The 20,377-nt window shown below is 41.4% G+C and overlaps 1 protein-coding gene across 1 annotated transcript in view; it reads left to right on the top strand.

Annotated features, from left to right (window-relative positions):
* The first annotated feature begins 2,664 nt into the window (after window positions 1-2,664).
* MAP3K7CL (MAP3K7 C-terminal like) overlaps window positions 2,665-20,377 on the top strand; it is a 75,359-nt gene continuing 57,646 nt past the window's right edge. The window contains exon 1 of the mRNA XM_075593916.1: window positions 2,665-2,723. The gene's annotated coding sequence lies outside the window, so the exon portion shown is untranslated. The remainder of the gene's footprint in view (window positions 2,724-20,377) is intronic.

The following is a 20,377-nucleotide window of genomic DNA, read 5'->3' as shown; positions in this document are numbered from 1 at the left end:
TTGGCCTTTTTTTTATTGGTTGACCATTGGGTGATATAATGGCTTAACATGCCCATATTATGGGTATATACCACTGTGCCAATCAATGGGTAGAGGGTGGGTATAGTAGGTCCGGGGTGGGTGGTTAGACCACCCGGGTGGGTAGCAGGTGGGTAGCAGAGTTAAGGGTTAACTCCTTAATTACTATAGAGATTATTAACCGCTAAGGTGATTAAGGGGTTAGGGGCCATTATATTGTATTTTTTCTTGTATTCTTGCTGGCATCGGTGGACATGGACCTGGAGTATGTTGACGAGGATGCCCTTCATGATGGCAGGGGTAAGTTGAATGCTTTATTTACTATATTTCTGCTGGCTGGCTAATGTTTGATTTTATAATGGGCAAATGCACTATCATCCATATGTGGATAATAGTAATTTTGCCCATTACTGTACTGTATGTGTTTGGGGGTGGAGGTTGTTGGGGTAGAGGAGGTGGGTAGTAGGGTTATGGTGTTTTAAAATATTTATTGTGGATAGTGAGGTAGGGTGAAGTTGGCATTTGGCCCTTGGTGGGTGTTTATACCTACCGAGTGGGTAGTGGGAGGGGCTAACCCCTTTATTACCATAGCGCTATGAACCACTAAGGTAATGAAGGGGTTAACTCCACCTGCAACCCCCCCGTAAGGCCTAAACACCCACTAAGGGCCAAATACCACCTTCACCTACCCCCGCTACCCACAAAAAACATGGTAGTGGTAGTTAATCCCTTCATAGCGGTTGGCCGCTAAGGTAATGAAGTTGATTGTAAATGCATTTTTATTGCATGGGATTCATGCCGGGGGGCCTCCAGTGCTGATATTACTGGGTATCAGCTCCAGAGACACCCACAATGAATCTGATGCAGGGAGTAAGCATTTTTTTTTCAAAGTCCTGTCTCGCCGCCTTTTCAGCTGCTTCTCACCAGCCTCGTGCCAACTTTTCCTGGCATGAGGATTTCGGGAGAAACTCGTCATTCTAGTGCCGCGATTAGCCTCGATAAGCTAATCATGGCTACTAGAATTGCACGAGTTTCAGAACCTGCCAATATGTGGCTTATCACCGCTCAACCGGTGATCTTTTATTGATGGCTGAAAATTTGGGCGATTTATGCTTTTATCGCCCACTTATCGAGGCCTACTGAATAGCAGTAGGCATTTTGGCCGATAAGTGCTCGATAAGTGGCTTATCAAGGCTTATAGAATAGGTCCCAAAGATCGTGTTTATTCTGCTAAGCACCAATTAAATGGTTGGATTAATAACTGAGACAGTCCAGTACTGGAGAGTATTCAGGCCATGGAACATGCTTCTACATTTTTATTTAAATGTGTCCCTTAACACATTCACAGCCAGAGAGACTTGCAATTATGCCTTGTATATTATGTCATGAGGATATTTAGATAATGTGTTGAAGGAATATTATTAGCTTTTTATTCAATGCCATCTTTATCAGCTTTATCTGATCCTTAGTGCCTTCAAAATATGCATCATTATGGAGAGAATCTTCAAGGCTAAAACAATAATTTATTAATTTGGCCAAGAAACATATTATTTGATCTTTATAAATAAACATATTGTATGAAAGGCTTTGGTAATTTTTTAAGTTACTGTCTTAGAATATGGTTGAGGAATGACGATTATAATATTTTTTTTGTCTAAATGAAGGAATAGGCAACAGCATTTTAACCTTGAAATTTCACCAATTATGTATTGCTTTATAGACCGCTATGAAAGTGATCGAGTTAACAACATTCATGGCCGCAGAAGCAACCCTTTCCCCCAAACTATTGCATGCGTTGAACATATTGAAATGTCATACTCACTAGCAGCAACCATTGAAACCAATGGTTAAAGTCAAACAAAATGGATCAACTACTGTATATGCACATAAAAGATTAATAAATCAGAGAACCACAAGTGTTGTTCTTCCACATAAGAGTAAGGGTGATGCTCACTTATAATCGAGTCACAGTCGCATACAGGTGAAGTAGAAATTAACAAAGCCATTTTCTGATATATGCAAGATATGCATCTAAACAGACTTGTATATCCACAAACATATATTGCATATACTGCCTATTGTTTGGCAATGCTACTGTATCTGTCTATAACTTCTAGTACAGTACGAGTAAGATGTTTTATTGCTTACCTTCTGCAAGCTCAAGAAGGAGAACAATATCAATTCTCTTTTGGGGTTTCTATCAGAAATTGCCATTAATAATGATATAGTGCTTCGATGAACACAGTTACACATTTGTGCTAGAATTGGCTTACAGACCAGGCCACATACAGTAAGTGGTGCCTTTGATTACTGAAGGAATAAATACTCAAGGATACATCTACTGTACATATCTCAAACATCTACACATACTGTACGTTTCCTAATCCTCCCTCCATGTCCTGGCATATGGTGTTGAAAGGGACAGCTCTTTAATTAACCAAAGTAAACTAATGACAGTACCATGTTTAAAAGTTTTAATATAGATTGTGTGAGGGAGTGTATAGGGTTAAAACTCTCATCTGAGCAGACCAGGAAAAACCACACCAGCTTGTAGGTCTGCAAGCTGATTGGAAAGGGGAGGTTTAAAAAGCAGGCAGCAAACGTCCCACACTATCTTTCATTTTGCTCTCAACCTGTGAGGGAACAGACTGCAGAGAGCCTGTCAGGGGGAGAGCCTGAACTGCCTTTTGGATACCATCGATTAGGTACTGTCCGGTTGTTTTGCAGACGTATGCTATTTAAGTTAAAGACTGTTTTGTTTTGTTACCGAATTGCTGCATCCCCTGATACAGGGAATAAAGAACTTTCATTACAAGAAAGTGGTGTGTGAGCTCCCTTCCTGACCACATCTACAAGGCCGCTCTGTTACAGATGGCTAAGTATTTTCACATTTAGAATTGTTTAACTATTCCACAGTAAAAAAAAGTCTTTGGGTGTTTGTAAACTTCTTTTAATTTTTCTTGGTGATGAGATGGTTTCTTCATTCTAAAATCTACAGATACTTGTTGTTTAAAGGTAAAGAATTTATGATGAAATTTGTAGTCAAACAGATAAACGTAAAGGACAATAAGTATTTGATCGACAAGAATTCCAGTGGACCCGAAAAAAAAGTCAGTCAATTTATAACAAACAAAAAAACAAAAAGAGAAAAATCCTTTTTGTAAAACAAACCTAAAAATGTTATCTTACTTAACGCAAACACTTGGCTGTTTTGGTTTCTTTGGGAAGTTTTTCACGGAGGATGAGATGAGGGAGGAGGGTCCTGCCAATAGAGCTGTTTCAATAATCCTTAGTCCATGGGTTCTCAACTCCAGTCCTCAAGACTACCCAGCAGGTCAGGTTTTTAGGATATCCCTGTTTCAGCACTGGTGGCTCAGTCTTTGACTGAGCCACTGATTGTGCCACCTGTGCTGGAACAGGGATATCCTGAAAACCTGACCCGATGGGTAGTCTCGAGGATTGGAGTTAAGAACCCCTGATTGTGTCCATCCTCCCTATTCATCATCGGAGAACTAATCAATAGGAGGAACATGTCAGCTGTTTTGCCTATGGAAAACCCTTCGCTACAAAGACATCACACAAAAGGCAACGAGCTTAAGGAAGTTAAAATCCAGCTTTCAGTTTAGTTTGAACAATATTTTGAAATACTAAGGGGCCTATTCTAGTAGCCGTCATAACCTACTTATCGAGGCTTTTTTAGCTGTTATCAGGCAAAAATGTCTACAGTGATTCAGAAAGCATTGATAAGTGAGCTGAATTGCCATTTTTGGCTCTCATCAAAAGCACATCGTCAAGTAAGCGGTGATAAGCGGCGATAAGCCCCTTATCGCCAGTTTTGAAATTCGTGCAATTCTATTAGAATGGTGATTTCCTCCCAAATTCCTCTCGCCAGAAAAAGTTGGTGTCAAGCTGCTGAGGCAGCGGCGAGAGAGAGATTGATGCCAGTGGTCTCCAGAGCTGCTACACATTAATATCAGCAACCGAGGCCCCTGGCATGAATCGGATGCATGAAACATGCGTTTACAGGCAACTTCATTATCTTTGAGGCTAACCGCTAAGGCAATGAAGGAGTTAACTACTGTTGCAATGTTTATTGTGGGTAGCGGGGGTGGGTGAATGTGGTATTTGCCCTTGGTGGGTGTTTAGGCCCTATGGGGGGGTTGCAGGTGGAGTTAACCCTTTCATTACTGTTGTGGTTAATACCGCTATGGTAATGAAGAGGTAAACCCCTCCTGCTTCCCACCCAGTAGACCTAAACATCCATCCTTGGGGCTACTACCCCCTTCACCCAATCCCTCTACCCCCAATAAAGAAAAATAAACACAACCCTACTACCAACCTCCTCTACCCCCAACAACAACCCCCTCCTCCCCTAACACATACAGTACAGTAATGGGCGAAATTACTATTATGCAGATATGGATAATATCTAATCTGCCAATTCAAAATCAAACATAAAGTAAATAAAACGTTGAACTTACCCCTGCCTTCATGAAGGGCGTCCTAGTCAGCATACTCCAGGTCCTTGTCCTCCTCTGGCAGCAAGAGTACAAGAAAAATACAATCTAATGGCCCCTAAGCCTTTAACCACCTTAGGCCATGATTATACCAGAAATCGCCCATGGTGTCTCCTGTAGAGACACCAAGCGGCGCAAAAACAAGTGTTATACAGACCTGAAAACTGCTTATACCAAATTCAACTCTCTCCCCGCTTGCTACTGCAAAGCAGGAGACAGTTGAGGAGATGGGCAAATTTGTTTTCAAGCAGTGACAGCAACGTCACATGACGCAGCCTTCCAATCAATTCCCATTGGCTGTAATACCACGTGATATGTGCCATGTGGTTTTAAGGGTGCCACGTACCTCCCTTGGAGATAATGTCACATCCTTGTGATTTAAGGGGTTAGGGGCCATTAGATTGTATTTTTTCTTGTACTCATGATGCCAGCAGAGGACATGGACTTGGAGTATGGTGACATGGATGCCTTTCATCATGGCTGGGGTAAGTAGAAGTTTTATTTACTTTATGCTGGCTGGCTAATGTTTGATTTTAGAATGGGCAAATGAGCTATTATCCATATGTGAATAATAGTTATTTGGCCCATTACTGTAATGTATGTGTTGGGGGTAGAGGAGGTGGGTAGTAGGAATGTTGTGTTTATTTTTGTTTCTTGTGGCAGAGTTATTGGGTGCAGGGGGTAGTTGCTTCAAGGGTGTTTAGGCCTTCTGGGTGGGTTGCGGGACTGGTTAACCCCTTCATTGCCATAGCAGTTCCCACCACTATGGTAGTTAAGGGGTTAACTCCTCCCGCAACCTTCCAGGCAGTCCTAACCACCCACGAGGGTGTTTGAAATGGGGCGCTCCCTAAGATTTGTGTGCAGAACCCCCTTTCCGGTTCCACTGCCGGACGCGACAGTGGGAACAAGAACAGAGGAGGAGACCGTGCAGGAGTGTACAGAGCGGCTGAGGCTGGGCCATTTTATCTGACATCAAGTGTGAGTGTAGTCCTTGTGTTTGCTTTATTTCATTTTTATTTCATTGTGTCTTATTTTATTGTATTTCATTGTGTCATAGATTGTTCTATACATTTTATGGTTCACCACATGCTTGCATTTCATATGCTTATGTCTCCACTGTATACCCATTAAAGACCTTTTTTATTGTTGTTAACCCTTGTTGGCATACACTCCTTTTGGTCATCTGGGAAACGGGGAGAGGAGACACTCACACACTACACCCATCGGGGGATAATTCTGCTGAGACAACCCAGACACCATCCATACAGGACATCCCCCTCTGAGGACAAGGACTCACATCAGGCCGTGTGAGTTTTATGTATATTGAGACTCCAGCATATGAGTCTGTAATAAATCCACTACAGTCAGCGTTGAGGGAGAGACACCACACAAGCCCGTGTGAGTCACTGAATCCATAATTTTATGTATTCTTTGATTAGTTAAAGGGGAAAACCAATTATCAACCCCTCCAGCATTATCCTCCTCCTTGCTTCCACCCCCTGCCCTTCCCCCTTTCCCCACCCCCCCTCTTCCCCCATCCCCCACATGTGTATCTAATACACTGAGATTTTAATTCTTTTTCATCCATATTTCATTCGGTTCCATCGACATCGGGAGGCCCATGAGGTTTGCGCTGACTATCTTCACACTACAAAAGTCCTAACCACCCACCCTGGGGCTTCTTCCCCCTTCTTCCACACCCTCTGCCCCCAATAAACTGGCTGTTGAAGTATAAGCCCTTCATCGCCTTAGCGGCTAGCCGCTAAAGTAATTAAGCTGTTTAAATAAAAACATTATACTAGTGTGCATGAGCAGGGGGTCTCCGAAGCAGAACCGTGTTGATTTCAGGTCCGGGGAACCCCTGCTTCCCGAGATATAGGCCCCCTTATGGGGTGTCGGTATCTCCTATGCATTTAAATCCCACGGTCACGTGACGCGAGACATTTAAATGCATAGGAGATACCGGCACCCCATAATGGGGCCTGTACCTCGGGTAGCAGATGGTCCCCGGACCTCAAATCAATGCGGTTCTGCTCCGGAGATCCCCTGCTCACGTACACTAGTAATACATTTTTTTATTAAAACCCTGTGATCGCGGGCGACATATGCGCAGAGAGAGGCGGCTCTCTGTGTGCAGCTCTATGCAGCTGGGCCAGATCGCTGCAGATCCACGGGTGAGTCCTTTTCAGAGAGGCGAACAACACATCGCCGATCCTGGTAAGTTTTGGTCGGGGAAAGATGCCTATTCTAGTAGCCTTCATAAAGACTTTCTGAATACCGTGATAAATACACTGAAAAAAAAAAGGTGGTGAAACAGGCCCAGGGAGAAGATTTGAGACGACGACTAGAATAGACCCCTGAGTCTGCATTTATTATTGTGAAAAGGCACCAATCCGCCAGATTGAACCAAATCCAAAAATAATCTCCATTGTGTAAATGATAAAATGCAAGGTCAGTACATGGGTACGCAATACAAACATAAAAGGGAAGGGAAACCCCTAACACAATTTAAATATAAAATGTATGGCCCTAGAGATGCAAATAAGAACACATGACCCAAATTGGTCATATCTGAAGCTCAAAGCAGTGACCCCCCTCTTTCAATATTGTTTTTAATACAGATTATTACAACTTTCTGGATATAACACTTACACTGAAAAATGGCAAACTACACACATCTTTATACAAGAAACTAAGGCAGATGTAGTTACCTGCATAACTCCAGCTTGCATCCTACCCATTCCAAACGAGGCATCATACACAGCCAGGCTATAAGATATCACTGCATATGCTCTAACACTAAACACAGAAACAGACACCTCACAACCCTGACCCCTACTGAATCATTTAGACAGAAGGGATACACGCCAAAGACTATTGCCAAAAAAATCACATCTGCACTAAAAACCCCACAAAAACACCTGCTCCAATCCAAAAATAAAGAAAAACACACATACTGTACCACTTGTGGCTACATACAACCCCGCCCTAGACGGAAAAATAATCAAAGATCTGCAACCTACAGTATGTTGACAGAGGATAACACATCAAAAGACATCTCCCCCAAACCTCCCACCCTTGCATTCTAGCAACCGCCAAACCTCAGACAGAAGTTGGTCAACAGAAAACTTCCTAACAAGATCAGGACACTGAGAACGAAACAAGACCATGCAACATCACATGTTGCAAACATTGCAAACATATATGCCAAGATCTCACAGCCAGTCACAAACATAGAACATTCAATGTTAAAGGATTAAACTGCTGCACATCAAGGAATGTTGTATGTATGATTCAATGAAGCAAATGTGATCAAGGATGCTACATTGGTGAAACCAGAAAAAAAACATCAAACCAGAATGAACCTACACAGACACACAATAACACACCATGATGAAGGAAGATATTGTACTCCAGTGGGACATTACTTCTCACAGCCAGATCCTTCCATAAATGATTTAAAAATCCAAATTCTCAACAGAATGTGTAAAAACACTCAAGAACGAAAAACATTTGAACCCAAAATTATAATGCTCTTTGACACTAAAAAAGGAGGACTTAATGCTGATATGGGGTTTCTTACACACTATCTAATTTTTTTTTTGTAATGTTTCTACCTGCCTCTCTGTTACTTTTACAATTCTACCCCTCTCCCATGATCCCCTACCCCTTCACACTACTGATGGATGTAGGTTCCTACATGCTCTGCACATTCCTTGCCATCCCTTTCATTAATTTATTGCGATGTCTGTATATTTACTATCCCCCCCCACCATGACTTCTCTACATCATCTGCCTTAGAATGTTATCTTGGTTTTTACATCCCTGTTAAACTCATAGATTATTTTATATTAAGTATTGCTGTCCTGAGGAAGAGAGCAGAGCTGTCAAACGCTTGTCTTACAGTATCAATTGTTATTCCAAATAAAAAAATGTATCACCTAATACTTAAGTTATCATTTACTCTTCACTATCGCAACTGGACTAACACGGCTATTTCTATTTAATTCATAATACAGAATATGAAATGTGGGGTCCTCCACACATAAACCACATTATTTGTTGCTCCAGGAATCCCTCTGTTCCTGAGATATTTACTTTTTTAGAGGCCGGTATTTTCCCTTTATATTTAAAGATGGCCCAGAAGGTCGTCCAATAGGAAGCTGCAACATCATCTCCATGTTTTCAGGACTATTTGATGGCCTTTTTAAGACCGAAAAACACACCAAGTAAATCACAGGCTTCGAAATGCGTATTCTGGCATTCAATGCGTTACTCGTACAGTTTTTTAAAATGTGAAGTTCGTATTGAATCAGGCTTTGGAACAAATTTTTCGAATCCAAACAAAATACGATTCAAAACGCAAGAAATTCTCATTCTCAGATTATTAATTTTTTTTTTAACTGATATATTCTAACTTTTTGGAAAAACAGGTCACATAGTCCCAGTTGTGGAAATGTCTTCAAATGTGCCTCACAAAATGTCTCATGAAAAAAATATTGTTAAAAGTCACGAGCTTTAGTGAAAAAAATTGCACATCTCTTGAGAACCCACCCTAATAAAATAAATGATTTGCTATGGGACATTTCCAACCCATGTATACCCAATTGGCCTCCAAATAACTGATTCAGCTGCTGTAGTCTTATGGCTTGAACACTTTGTGTTTGTTCTACCACTTGATGGAGAAAATGTGGTATAAGCCCTTTATTTCCACAGTCTATATGTACTGTGGTGGGGCCTGAGTCCTTCCTCCATTAGTACACCATACTTTACTCCTTGAATTAAACCAAACAAGACCTGTGTACTGTATATATTTATTGGTGCTTTATGCCCCCTGGGCAACCTCACTTTCTATGAAAACAATATCCTATAACACATGTATACAGTTGCAACACACAATAAACAAGGATGTGGCACAATTGTCCATTTTACTAGTCCCAGTATCCCATGTGGATGCCACTTAGGCTAATTGCCAGCACTGCACTCCTGTATACCCTGTGCTGCAGGTCTGTTAAGGGTTAAACATTCGTGAGGTGTGTGTTTAATTGGTAAAGGATACTTAAGTTGCAGGAAAAGGCCACTCGGCTGTCTGGTATCCGGTCGCTCTTTAACAACCCAGCAAGTATCTGGATCTCTATTACTGTGAACTCTTCTTCTCATAACACACTTCTCTATGTGTGTAGGAGATTTGTTTCTGCAGCTGTCTCTCACTACCTCTCTCATTGGCTAGCAGTCTCCTGTAAGTCTCCTCTTTCACTATCTGTGAGTGTCAGTCTGTCTCACCTAGTCTGTCACTGCCTTTCCCTGCATCTGGTCTCAGACGGGCAGGTGGACTTCCTCTGTCTCTCAATCTGACAGTTTGTTGCAGTATTCTATCTGGGTTTCATCTTATCCAATCGCATATCTCCTATCATGTGTTGCCAGGCAGATCAGGGACTGTATTCCTTATCACAACATGTGATCATTAGAGCAGATTAATTCTGTATTGTAAACAGTATACATATATTTGTAGCAGGGGCTATAGTGGCAATTCAGGGAAATGTTTAAGGGTAGCCTCATTTAGGCCCATATGCAGTAAAGGGTTCTACACTACAAATGATCAGGAGTTAAGATATGCTAAAGCTTAGCACCCTTTAATGAATATGGATCTTAATGTATAAATATTGTAGAACCTTTCAGTGATGTGTTCGTTAAATGTACCCGCATACTTCAGGCATGCTTGATGAATATTTGTCAACCACAAAAAATCATAAACATGGCTGCAAAACTATTTTTATTTAGTAATCAGGACAAAGGTTTTACTGTAAGCAATGATGCATTTACTTGCACTTTTCCGTGAGTTTTCACCCATAGAAATGCTCAAATTGTATAGAATAGTGACTAGAATGATCTTAAGTAAGTATAATTAGTATGAAGTTATTTTGATACCTTTTCTACTGGACTTACTAAAGCACCCAGGCAAACTTTAAATGATTTATACCATTAAATCAGGTCAAGGGCAACATCTGAACACTGAAGTTGTTCTTGTAGTGTCATAAAAGTCGGCATGATTTAGTGGACGTATGGGATGGAGACAATAGACTGCAATAAGAAAGATAACAATGTGTACCAATATGAAGTCATGAAGGTCATCTAGATGACTAATATGGCCAGAGGTGTGTGCAAAGACTGAGGATGTTTGGTCAAGAAATTACAGACATGGACAAACAAAAGAAAATATGAAATATTTTATACTTCCATGTATTTAAGGAGGCATTTCCTTTTGGCCCAAGAAAATACATTGTATAATCAACTTACCAATGTAATTGGCTTCTAGAAACAAAGAATTCATTGTTAGTTAAAAGATGTATTTTTTGTTGTTTCCTTAAAAACTAAGTAATAACATTAAAACTTGTAGATACTTTTTTTATTTGGAACAGTATAACATACAGATGTAGTCTGTTTGTATCCGGGATTTACCTGACCCGAGCCTGTCCGTTATGTGAGATTTCCCAAGATATTTACGCAAGTTATCTGTAATTTAACCTGGGCGAAGTGAAATCTGAAGTGGGTAGAAATTCGATATGTGGCGTTATATGCAATACCAGCCCGAAACTGAAGTCGGTAATCGCGAGTTATTGTGTCCCCTCCCCTCTAGCTGTAGGGAAAACTGTACTGCATGTTACATGTTGACAAGGGCTAGGCTGAATCTCTACTGTATGTTACATGCTGACAATGACTAGGTTAAGTGTGTAAGGAATCGGGGAACACGTCCCTTGCGGCGTGTTCCCTCCTTACCTCCTGCTGCATAGCATCCCACTGCAAGTTATTTGAGAGTGCGTCCCCCGCAGCGTGCCTCTTCCTTGCCTCCTGCTGCACAGCCTCCCACGCATCTTACAGAGTGTGCGCGCCCATGCAGGGCTTTCACAGTTCCTACGGAGCTTGGCTCCGCCCCTCTGCCTGTGCTGCGCGGACGCCACATGCGGCGCGCACACGTGACGAGTGTGTACCGCTCCCCAGCTGTGCGTCAACTCTAATATCGCTCTCACCTGTTTCCTGCCTCTCACAGCTTATCCCTGCCTCTACAGAGGCCACTCCACCCCTTCTCTCATTGAACTCCTGCCTCCATTTATGCTCATCTCTGCCACTTCCTCTTTGGCTGAGCATAGTTATTGGTTGCCTTGTGTTCCCACGTCGCTGTCTCTGCCTTGTACCTTCTGCTTTTGTTAACCTGTTGCTGCTTGCTTCCTTGTGTACTGACCCGGCTAGACTTTGGACCCTGCTCTGGATTATCGACCCCGGCTTGCCTCAGACCATCCGACCTTCTCCATTCCTGACCACGGCAAATGGACCATTTACTACTCTACCGGTTCCAACCCTTGACAACGGCACTACGGACTCTGACTATCCTCCTTGCACCTATCCACGACGTTGGCAAGTATCACGACTAACCCACACTCTCCAACCCAGACCCGGCGATCTTGACTATCCACCCTCCAGGCGTGCCTCTGCTGCTGTGGGTGCACAGTTCTATGCTTTCCCACCTCAGTACCGGGGTCCCACCTTGTTCGTGGTGAGCGCAAGCGTTACAGTATGCTCAGCCCAACAAACGTGGACCCCATTGAGGTGGGCCAAGCAAGCCCTATTTAACGTATCTATCGGTTAGAGATGCAGTTTAACTCTTTAAACCAGGAGGTAGCTAACCTTTCTCAGCAGCAGCAGAAAAATAGACCTATGAGACCGGCAGCGATTTTCTCACCCTCTTTGGATCTTACTATGTCTGCTGAACCGCGTCTTCCTACTCCTAACTGCTACGCTGGTGACCCCCACGAATGCAGAGGTTTTCTTAACCAACGTGGTATTCAATTCAAATTAACCCCTTCTCGTTTTCCCTCTGCAAGGTTGAATGTAGCCTACATCATCGCCCTGCTGACCGGTGACACCCTGGCCTAGGCATCCCCCATTTGGGAACAAAAAACAGAGATTACCCAGGACTACCTTCGCTTTATAAAAGAATTTAAGCAGGTTTTTGACACCCCGGTTCGCAAGATCACAGCAGCATCCTCTCTTTCATATCTCTCTTTCATATCTCTCAAGGTCTTCAGCTAGTCGCTTAGTACGCTCTTGAATTCAGGACCATCGCAGCCGAGACAGCCTGGAATGATGAAGCACTGTCTGCGGCCTTCTGGGAGGGGTTAGCCGAACCCCTCAAGGATCAACTGGCTGCTCAGGAAAGACATACTAATTTAGAGGATCTCATTGCGATATGTATCCGTGTGGACAAGCGTCTCCTGTAGGGAAGGTCGAACTCTCTTGCTCTCGGCCTCTCCCGGCCAGACCTTCTATCCACAATCTTGTTCCTATTGATTCTTTACTTTCTGATTATCCTGAACCTATGAAACTGGGAAGTTACCGATTATCTTTCACTGAGAAACAACGCCCGCGGGACAGCGGACTCTGTCACTATTGCGGTCATCCTGGTTATTAACTATCTCGCTGCTCACTCAAACCGGGAAACGCCAAAGCTCAATGAGGTATAAGGGGATCACATTGGGCACTATTTCTTCTTCCCCTTCTTCCCAGGAATCTTTGCCGAGCCGGATCATGGTGCCCATTCTCCTCAAGGGTGACAACTTCCAGGTCTCTACATCCGCCTTCATTGACTCTGGTTCAGGAGGTAATTTTATTGATCAAGACTTTGCTTTAAGGAACAAGGTCCCGCTTCTTCATAAATCTGTGCCTATTGGGTTGGAAGCCATCGACGGACGTCTCCTCCAGCCAGCTTTCATCTCTCTGAAGACACAACTAAACTGGGTATATTGATTTCATCTCCAAAACAAAACGATTGATGTCCGGACTTTAGTTAAGGAAAACTGGACATACAAACAGGCTATGGGCCTCATGCAGTAAGCGTTGATAAGGGAATTATCACCATTTTATAGCCAAAATTGGGTTTGAGATTCAGTAAGCGCCGATAAGTGCTTGATTTCGCCAGGTTTCGGAGCCGATTATTTTGTTATGGCCAGTCGGCTGCCGATAAGCCTGTTTTCGCCACTGATCGACACTTTTTTAAATCGGCTGGATTCAACAAAAAAAAACAGCTTATCGGGGCTGATCGGCACTACGAAATTGAGATGTTATGGCCGATTTCTCCCGCCAACTAAAGTTGGCAGTTTGGACGGGAGAACGATCGCTAAGGCTGCCGGAACGGCACTTAGAAAAAAAAAATCTTCTGTACATCAATGGAGTCAATGGAGCGGGGACGTATAACAGTATAGTACTGTTTACGTTTCATTGCTCACAATACAAACGTCATTTGCATTACAGTGTGGGGGGCATTCCCTGCATTGTGTCACGGCTGACGTGTATTATTTGCATAACATTATACTTTTACATGTTTGCAGCATTTGCGGGTCACATTACTCATCATGTGATGATGTGGCAAGGGAAAATACTATACTCAACTCTTAAAGGAGAACCTCACATCATAGCACACATTTTACTGCATTGATCGACAATTGTTTACATGATGTTACACATGTCACACATGTCACACATACACCGTATATTCATGTTCCTTTACATTACACAATGCTTGTAATGTGTCACGCATCTTTAAACGTTCATGTACATCTAAATTCTCATGTTTACATCTACGTTTGGTCCTCCCTATTTTCATGACGTCACTTATTGGACGCGCAATCACATTGCATATTTACATTATAACCGTAGCATTACAAGCACTTCAACCTAACTTATACACACATGTACAGTAATTCAGCATTGGGACACCTTGTTAACTCATTCTATACCAACTATCCTCCTTACAGAAATGCATGCATATGCACACGACTATTCATTGTTGGCAACATGTCACAATAACATGGCTAATTACACATGTTACACAAAACTTTTCCCACATCAATCTCAGCCTTTTTGTCTCATTACATGACTGACTCTTGCGTTCACAAGTTTTACATGCATTGCACATGCAACTATTTATTTGCAAGCAATGTTTCTACAAAGCATCACGTCACATCATTGGCAAATATCATCATTCCCTGCAGAATACACACAACAACTGCACACAGCTTGCCACACAAGTACTTTATTATGTTCATGTAAAACCTTGCATTTTACTATGTCACCTGACATCATTATACCTATTTAAAGGACGCCCATTACCTGCTCATTCACAGCTACTCATTTCAAAATGTTGAGATTGTTTAGGAGACGGAGGAACATTCTTTTCTATGACATGCTTGATGATGAAGACAATCATATAGGGCAAGGGAGGGACAGTGACAGGGACAGTGACGCGGATACGACAGGGACAGGGAGAGGGACAGGCCGAGGGACAGGGAGAGGGACAGGAGATCAGAGGAGAAGACAGAGGAGACAAGTTGTGCCTCGTCCGCGTCTGTACAGGGAGAGAACCCTGTTAGATGGGATGAGTGAGGAGGAGATTGTAAGTCGCTATCGTTTGAGTTCAGCAGCAATCTTAGCTCTTTATCAGGAGATAAGGGGAGATTTAGATTTTTTCACAGCCAGAGGTCGTGCAGTCCCTGGGCTTGTTAAAATGCTGTGCTCATTACATTATCTTGCTTCCGCGTCATACCAGACAACTGTGGGCATAGTGGGCGGGGTCTCGCAATCTACATTCTCGCGGGCCTTGACCCAGTTTCTCTATGCACTCAATAGACGCGCTAGGAATTATATTCATTTTCCTACAGAGGCGACAGAGTGGCTGGAAGTCAGGACTGGCTTTTATAATATAGCAGGGATACCATGTGTGCTGGGTGCAATCGATTGCACACATGTTGCTTTGATTGCACCTAGTCAGAGTGAGCATGTGTACCGCAATCGGAAGCACTACCATTCACTCAATGTACAGGTGGTATGTGATGCCACGATGAGGATAATGCATGTGGTACCCAAATTCCCTGGTTCCAGTCACGATTCCTCTATCCTGAGGAACTCTTCAGTCTTCCATGCGTTCGAAGAGGGACCTTTTGAATATGGTTGGCTGCTGGGTGAGTACACATTTACATGTTATAACACAAAACACATTTTTATTTAGGAATGTTGGCATTGTAGAATTTGATCACTAATGTAAGCTTATGTGTGCTCCATTCATTATAGGTGACTCAGGATACGGAATTAGGCCGTGGCTCTTGACTCCGGTGCTAAACCCTCAAACTGAAGCAGAGGAGAGGTACAATGCAGCCCATATATCTACAAGATCTGTTATAGAGAGGACATTTGGCCTACTCAAGACCAGATTTAGGTGTCTGGACAGAACTGGTGGGGCTCTTCTATACAAGCCTCAAAAAGTGTCTGATATTATCCTTGCCTGTTGCATTTTGCACAATGTTGCACTCAGGCACAATGTACAATCAGACCTAGCTGAGCCTTTGGTAGACGAGCATCCCACCCATGTAGCTGCTGAAAATGAACAAACAGCCAGTGGTGGCCAGACACGACAGAATCTCATCAATTCATTTTTTTCTTGTAAGTAAAAACAGATATGTTCCAAGTTCTACTTTTATACTTACATTATGTTATCTTAACAATAATTTTTTTTTATATAACCTTCTGTTAGGACACAGATGAATATGGGTTGCACACCTTTCTTTTCTCTGCTGTGTGCACAAAGGGATGTGGCACCGGTATGTTATTGTTGCACAGGTTATATAATCCCTCTTCAATTGTACTTTAGTTGTGTGTATGTGAATACAACTGGGGTAACAAAGCACTAATATTTTAGCATTGTGTTGTTCCTTATGCTAACACAATACACATATTATGCCCATACTCATTCATGCTTCTAGTATGCTTACATACAATGTTATTGGTGCAGTGTAACATGTACATCCATATGATGTGTACACCAGGCTCATTTACATTTTGAATGTCATTAAATATACATGGTGTTGCACATTTAACAACAAATACACACTTTGATGTGTTGTTTACGGTACTGAAGATGGCATGTCAATGTTTGCAATTTATATATTGTTCCTTTGCATTATAGGTATATTTGCAGTATGACTGATCATGGTATGTATATTTGCTGACATCTCTCATAAGATGTGGCTACCTCAATCTTCCTATAATTATTTGAACTAAAAACCCAACATATTGGTTTAAACACAAATGTTACATATATGTACTTTCTGTATCATGTATATGCATTTAGCTACTCTTGAGGTTTCATGTGCATTGTATTACAAAATGATTACTCACATTTCATCACATTTTATGTATGTTTCCTTATAATTTCCATTCATGTAATATAGAGGTGTTTGGAGAAAAGGGGATAACTGTACTTATTTGTTTACTTACGGGAGCACATTCATCACTAGCATAGACACACTTTTTAAGACAACTGTTTGTGTCTCTATCAATTGGTGTAGGATCCATGTATAACACCGACAAATGATAACACCAGCTTTATTATGGTAGCTTATATCATCATATTGACTATACTATGTATTTTTAAACGATTAATAAACACCGTAAACTATAGTTAGTTAGGTTAATGAAATATACACAGAAACGTACTTCATAACATGATGGTGATGTCATATTCAGAACATCATGCATTGGAGGGGACCATAACATCTGGCCAGTAACATTATTTGCTACAGTCCCAAACCATTTTATCTACATACCCATGTAACAAGAGATTTTAAATATAAATGGCTACTTGGTTGTAAGTGTCCTTTACATTGGGAGAAGGAGTGGCTCAGTGAGTAAAGACACACACTGGCACTGATAGTTTGAAGCAGGGGAGTCTGGTTCAATTCCCGGTGTGGGCTCCTTGTGACCTTGGCCAAGTCACTTTATCTCCCTGTGCCTCATGCGGCAAAAAAACATTTGTACGTTCCACGGGCCAGGGACCTCAGGCTGAAACATGTGTCTGTAAATCGCTGCGTACAACTAGCAGCCCTATACATGAACATGCTCATATTATTATTATTATTATTGTTACATAGTTTCGACAGTCATACGTTCCATTACACAATAGAATACACAAATGTGTTAGCAGAGTGGGAATGGTTGTTATATAAAAAACACACCATGTCATAAAATGTTAGTAGTCATTAAAGAACACTCAAGAAAAATTCAATAGGCACTATTTTGCAACATCATTATGTTAATTAAGTGCTTATGCAATATAGGCATAAGGGTATCACTTTTTTAATTGTTTGTTAATAAGCGCTGCAAGCTATATAAAATTAGTTCCATATGTAGTATAGTAGTCGGTGGCTCCTCCTCACAATCATCTCATATAAAGGTAGACTCTTCTGAAATCATACATTGATCCGATTGTATCTTCCCCGACATCTCTGAAATACAGCAAACACATGATGGTCAAATATGGCACCTTACTATATATGTATCCGTGACAACGCGTTACACAGCTCTATATGATTGTGTACATACACACGTCACTCATTTATATGTTACAACTACAAGTGTACATCAGTATGTAATTTTTATTATCATTTGTAGCAGCCATAACTATGTATATGAAGTGAACGTTGCCTGTATACTGAAAAATGTGCGCGCACATCTTAGTGTGCGCACGCACTTCACGCTTGGCTTCACTAACTGTTAGCGCATGCGCAAAACAAAGCGAACGTTGTGCGTTCAATACATGTAGAAAATACCAGTAAACATCACATCTTTATTTCAAATACAATGAAGATGAAACTAAAATCATTCTAAACGAGTACATCTGTATTCTTTTAAACCAGACGTGTTTGGACAGAAAGGACGGCCGATAACACAATGCGCAAATGCAATACGTGTGACGTCATGTTAAGCCAGCGTGAAACGCACGCTAACACTCCTCCCACTCAATTAACATTCGGCTAACGCCCAGGGTACGCCTACAAACACTGAGCCGCACGCATCACACACTGCAGTTACCGTTACTATAACAAAACATGACAGCCAATAGGCTTTGAGGCGCGCACGTCGCTTGGGGGCGGGACTTACATCCGTAATCCTTTTTAAGGACGCCTTGGCCCATGACAAGGGTCCCACGTCATACGTGGTGGACCCGGTTTTCAATGTTGTAGATGTTGCATGATAACAAAACAGGTATGTGTTAGAGTTATGGAAAAATGTTGCTAATATGTTTAAAGGGATAGGAAAGTACGTATATGTATACCGTCAGCAATGTGTACTACTCTTTCAGGTTCTACTATATTGTATTAGGAAACAATTTGTTTGTGATCGCTACATGTTATGCAGTCTGCAATGTTACGCTGTATCCACGCATTGAAAGTGAAAATGGTGGTTACAAAAAAAAAAAAAATTTAAACGCAGAGTCAACGCATAACGATTGTTATATTTACCATTCTTCTAGAATTAACTCTTCGCCTGGCTGCAACTGGTCGCTCCAGAAATGCAAGGCATTTTCATCCACGCTTGACCCAACCGCTGAATCCAGTATGACACATATCTCCTCCAGGATGCGCTCATAGGAATCGCCACTGCTTTCTTCAAATAATTGGTCGGGAGGTAGGTTCATTTCTTCGGGTTCCCATTCCAATGCATTTTCAGCTGAAAGGCTTGGTACATAATCATAGTACTTTTGTTCTTGTACAATGTGGGTTTCAGGAATGGAGGCTGCAGATATTGCAGCACGTATCGATTCAAACGGATCAGTAGTAGCGGATACATTGCTATTGCCATTAGGAATAAATATGCCTTTCACGACAATATAAGTGCCGTCTTTCAGGAGAAATTGTTTTTCCGGGGCAATCTTCCAGAAACCATAGGTGTGTTGTAGCTTATCCTGGTCACGTTCAAAAAAGTCATTACTTGATAAAGTGAATCTTATTGAGGAATTAAAATTCCGTGCATGCTTACGGTCTTGGTAATAAGGATATTTTGCTCGAATGAAATCATCGATTTGGCGTGTGCTTGCTTTCTGTCCGCGACTGTTCAAGATGGCTTCACAGATCATGTACTTATACCCTAAAAGGGGATTAATATTGTTAACGAATTCATCAGCCATGTCTGAGTAGCACAAAAGCTGTGTGCAGGTCTGTGTTATTTGCTCATCAAAATGAATGTGCTGAATGGCTAACAAACTCCTGTTTTTCCTTGTCAAGGTCAACAAAACTAACTACTTTGACTCCTTATTTCAAACGCCAATTGGATTTGTTTGTCTAATTGGGTTAACAGTTGTGGTTTGTGATATGGGACTGTGGGAGAAACATTTCTCCTTCTTTTATCTCGTTTGTGAAAAACATCCCTAGAATTTGAATGCGTTCACATAGTGTTTTTTTGAACACTAACAAAGACCACTGTGTGAAAATATTTCTTAGCCAGGCATATCAGTACAAACACACACCTGCAAAAAGAAATGTTTTTTCCCCGCTTACATTTCTGTGTGTATGTGAAAGTCTGGTTAACTCCCTGTCTGCATGAGTTTAAATACGTGTGTATATATATATATCTAAATATATCTCTCTTATAAAAATATATATATTTATATATTATATTTTATTTTTTTTAATATTGTAGGAGTACACACAACATTGATGGCAGTAAGTATACCTTGTATGAAACCTATTTAAATGGTGAGAAACATGATTGAATGAAGTAATAAACATTTGTTTAAGCACAATACTGTTAGAGTCTCATACTTAGGATATTTCTCAAACATTATGCCTGTATTATTAAAATAGTGTGCTTTCACAAGGAAGCATGAAGTGTATTAGTTTGTAAAATACATGTATACCAGTTTATATAGTACTATATATATATATATATATATATATATATATATATACACACACACACACACACACACACACACACACACACACACACACACACAC

The sequence above is a fragment of the Ascaphus truei genome, chromosome 3 (genome assembly GCF_040206685.1).
Source record: "Ascaphus truei isolate aAscTru1 chromosome 3, aAscTru1.hap1, whole genome shotgun sequence".
NCBI classification, from domain to species: domain Eukaryota; kingdom Metazoa; phylum Chordata; class Amphibia; order Anura; family Ascaphidae; genus Ascaphus; species Ascaphus truei.
Note: the sequence above shows the minus strand (reverse complement) of the source record. Positions and strands in the feature narration are given on the sequence as shown.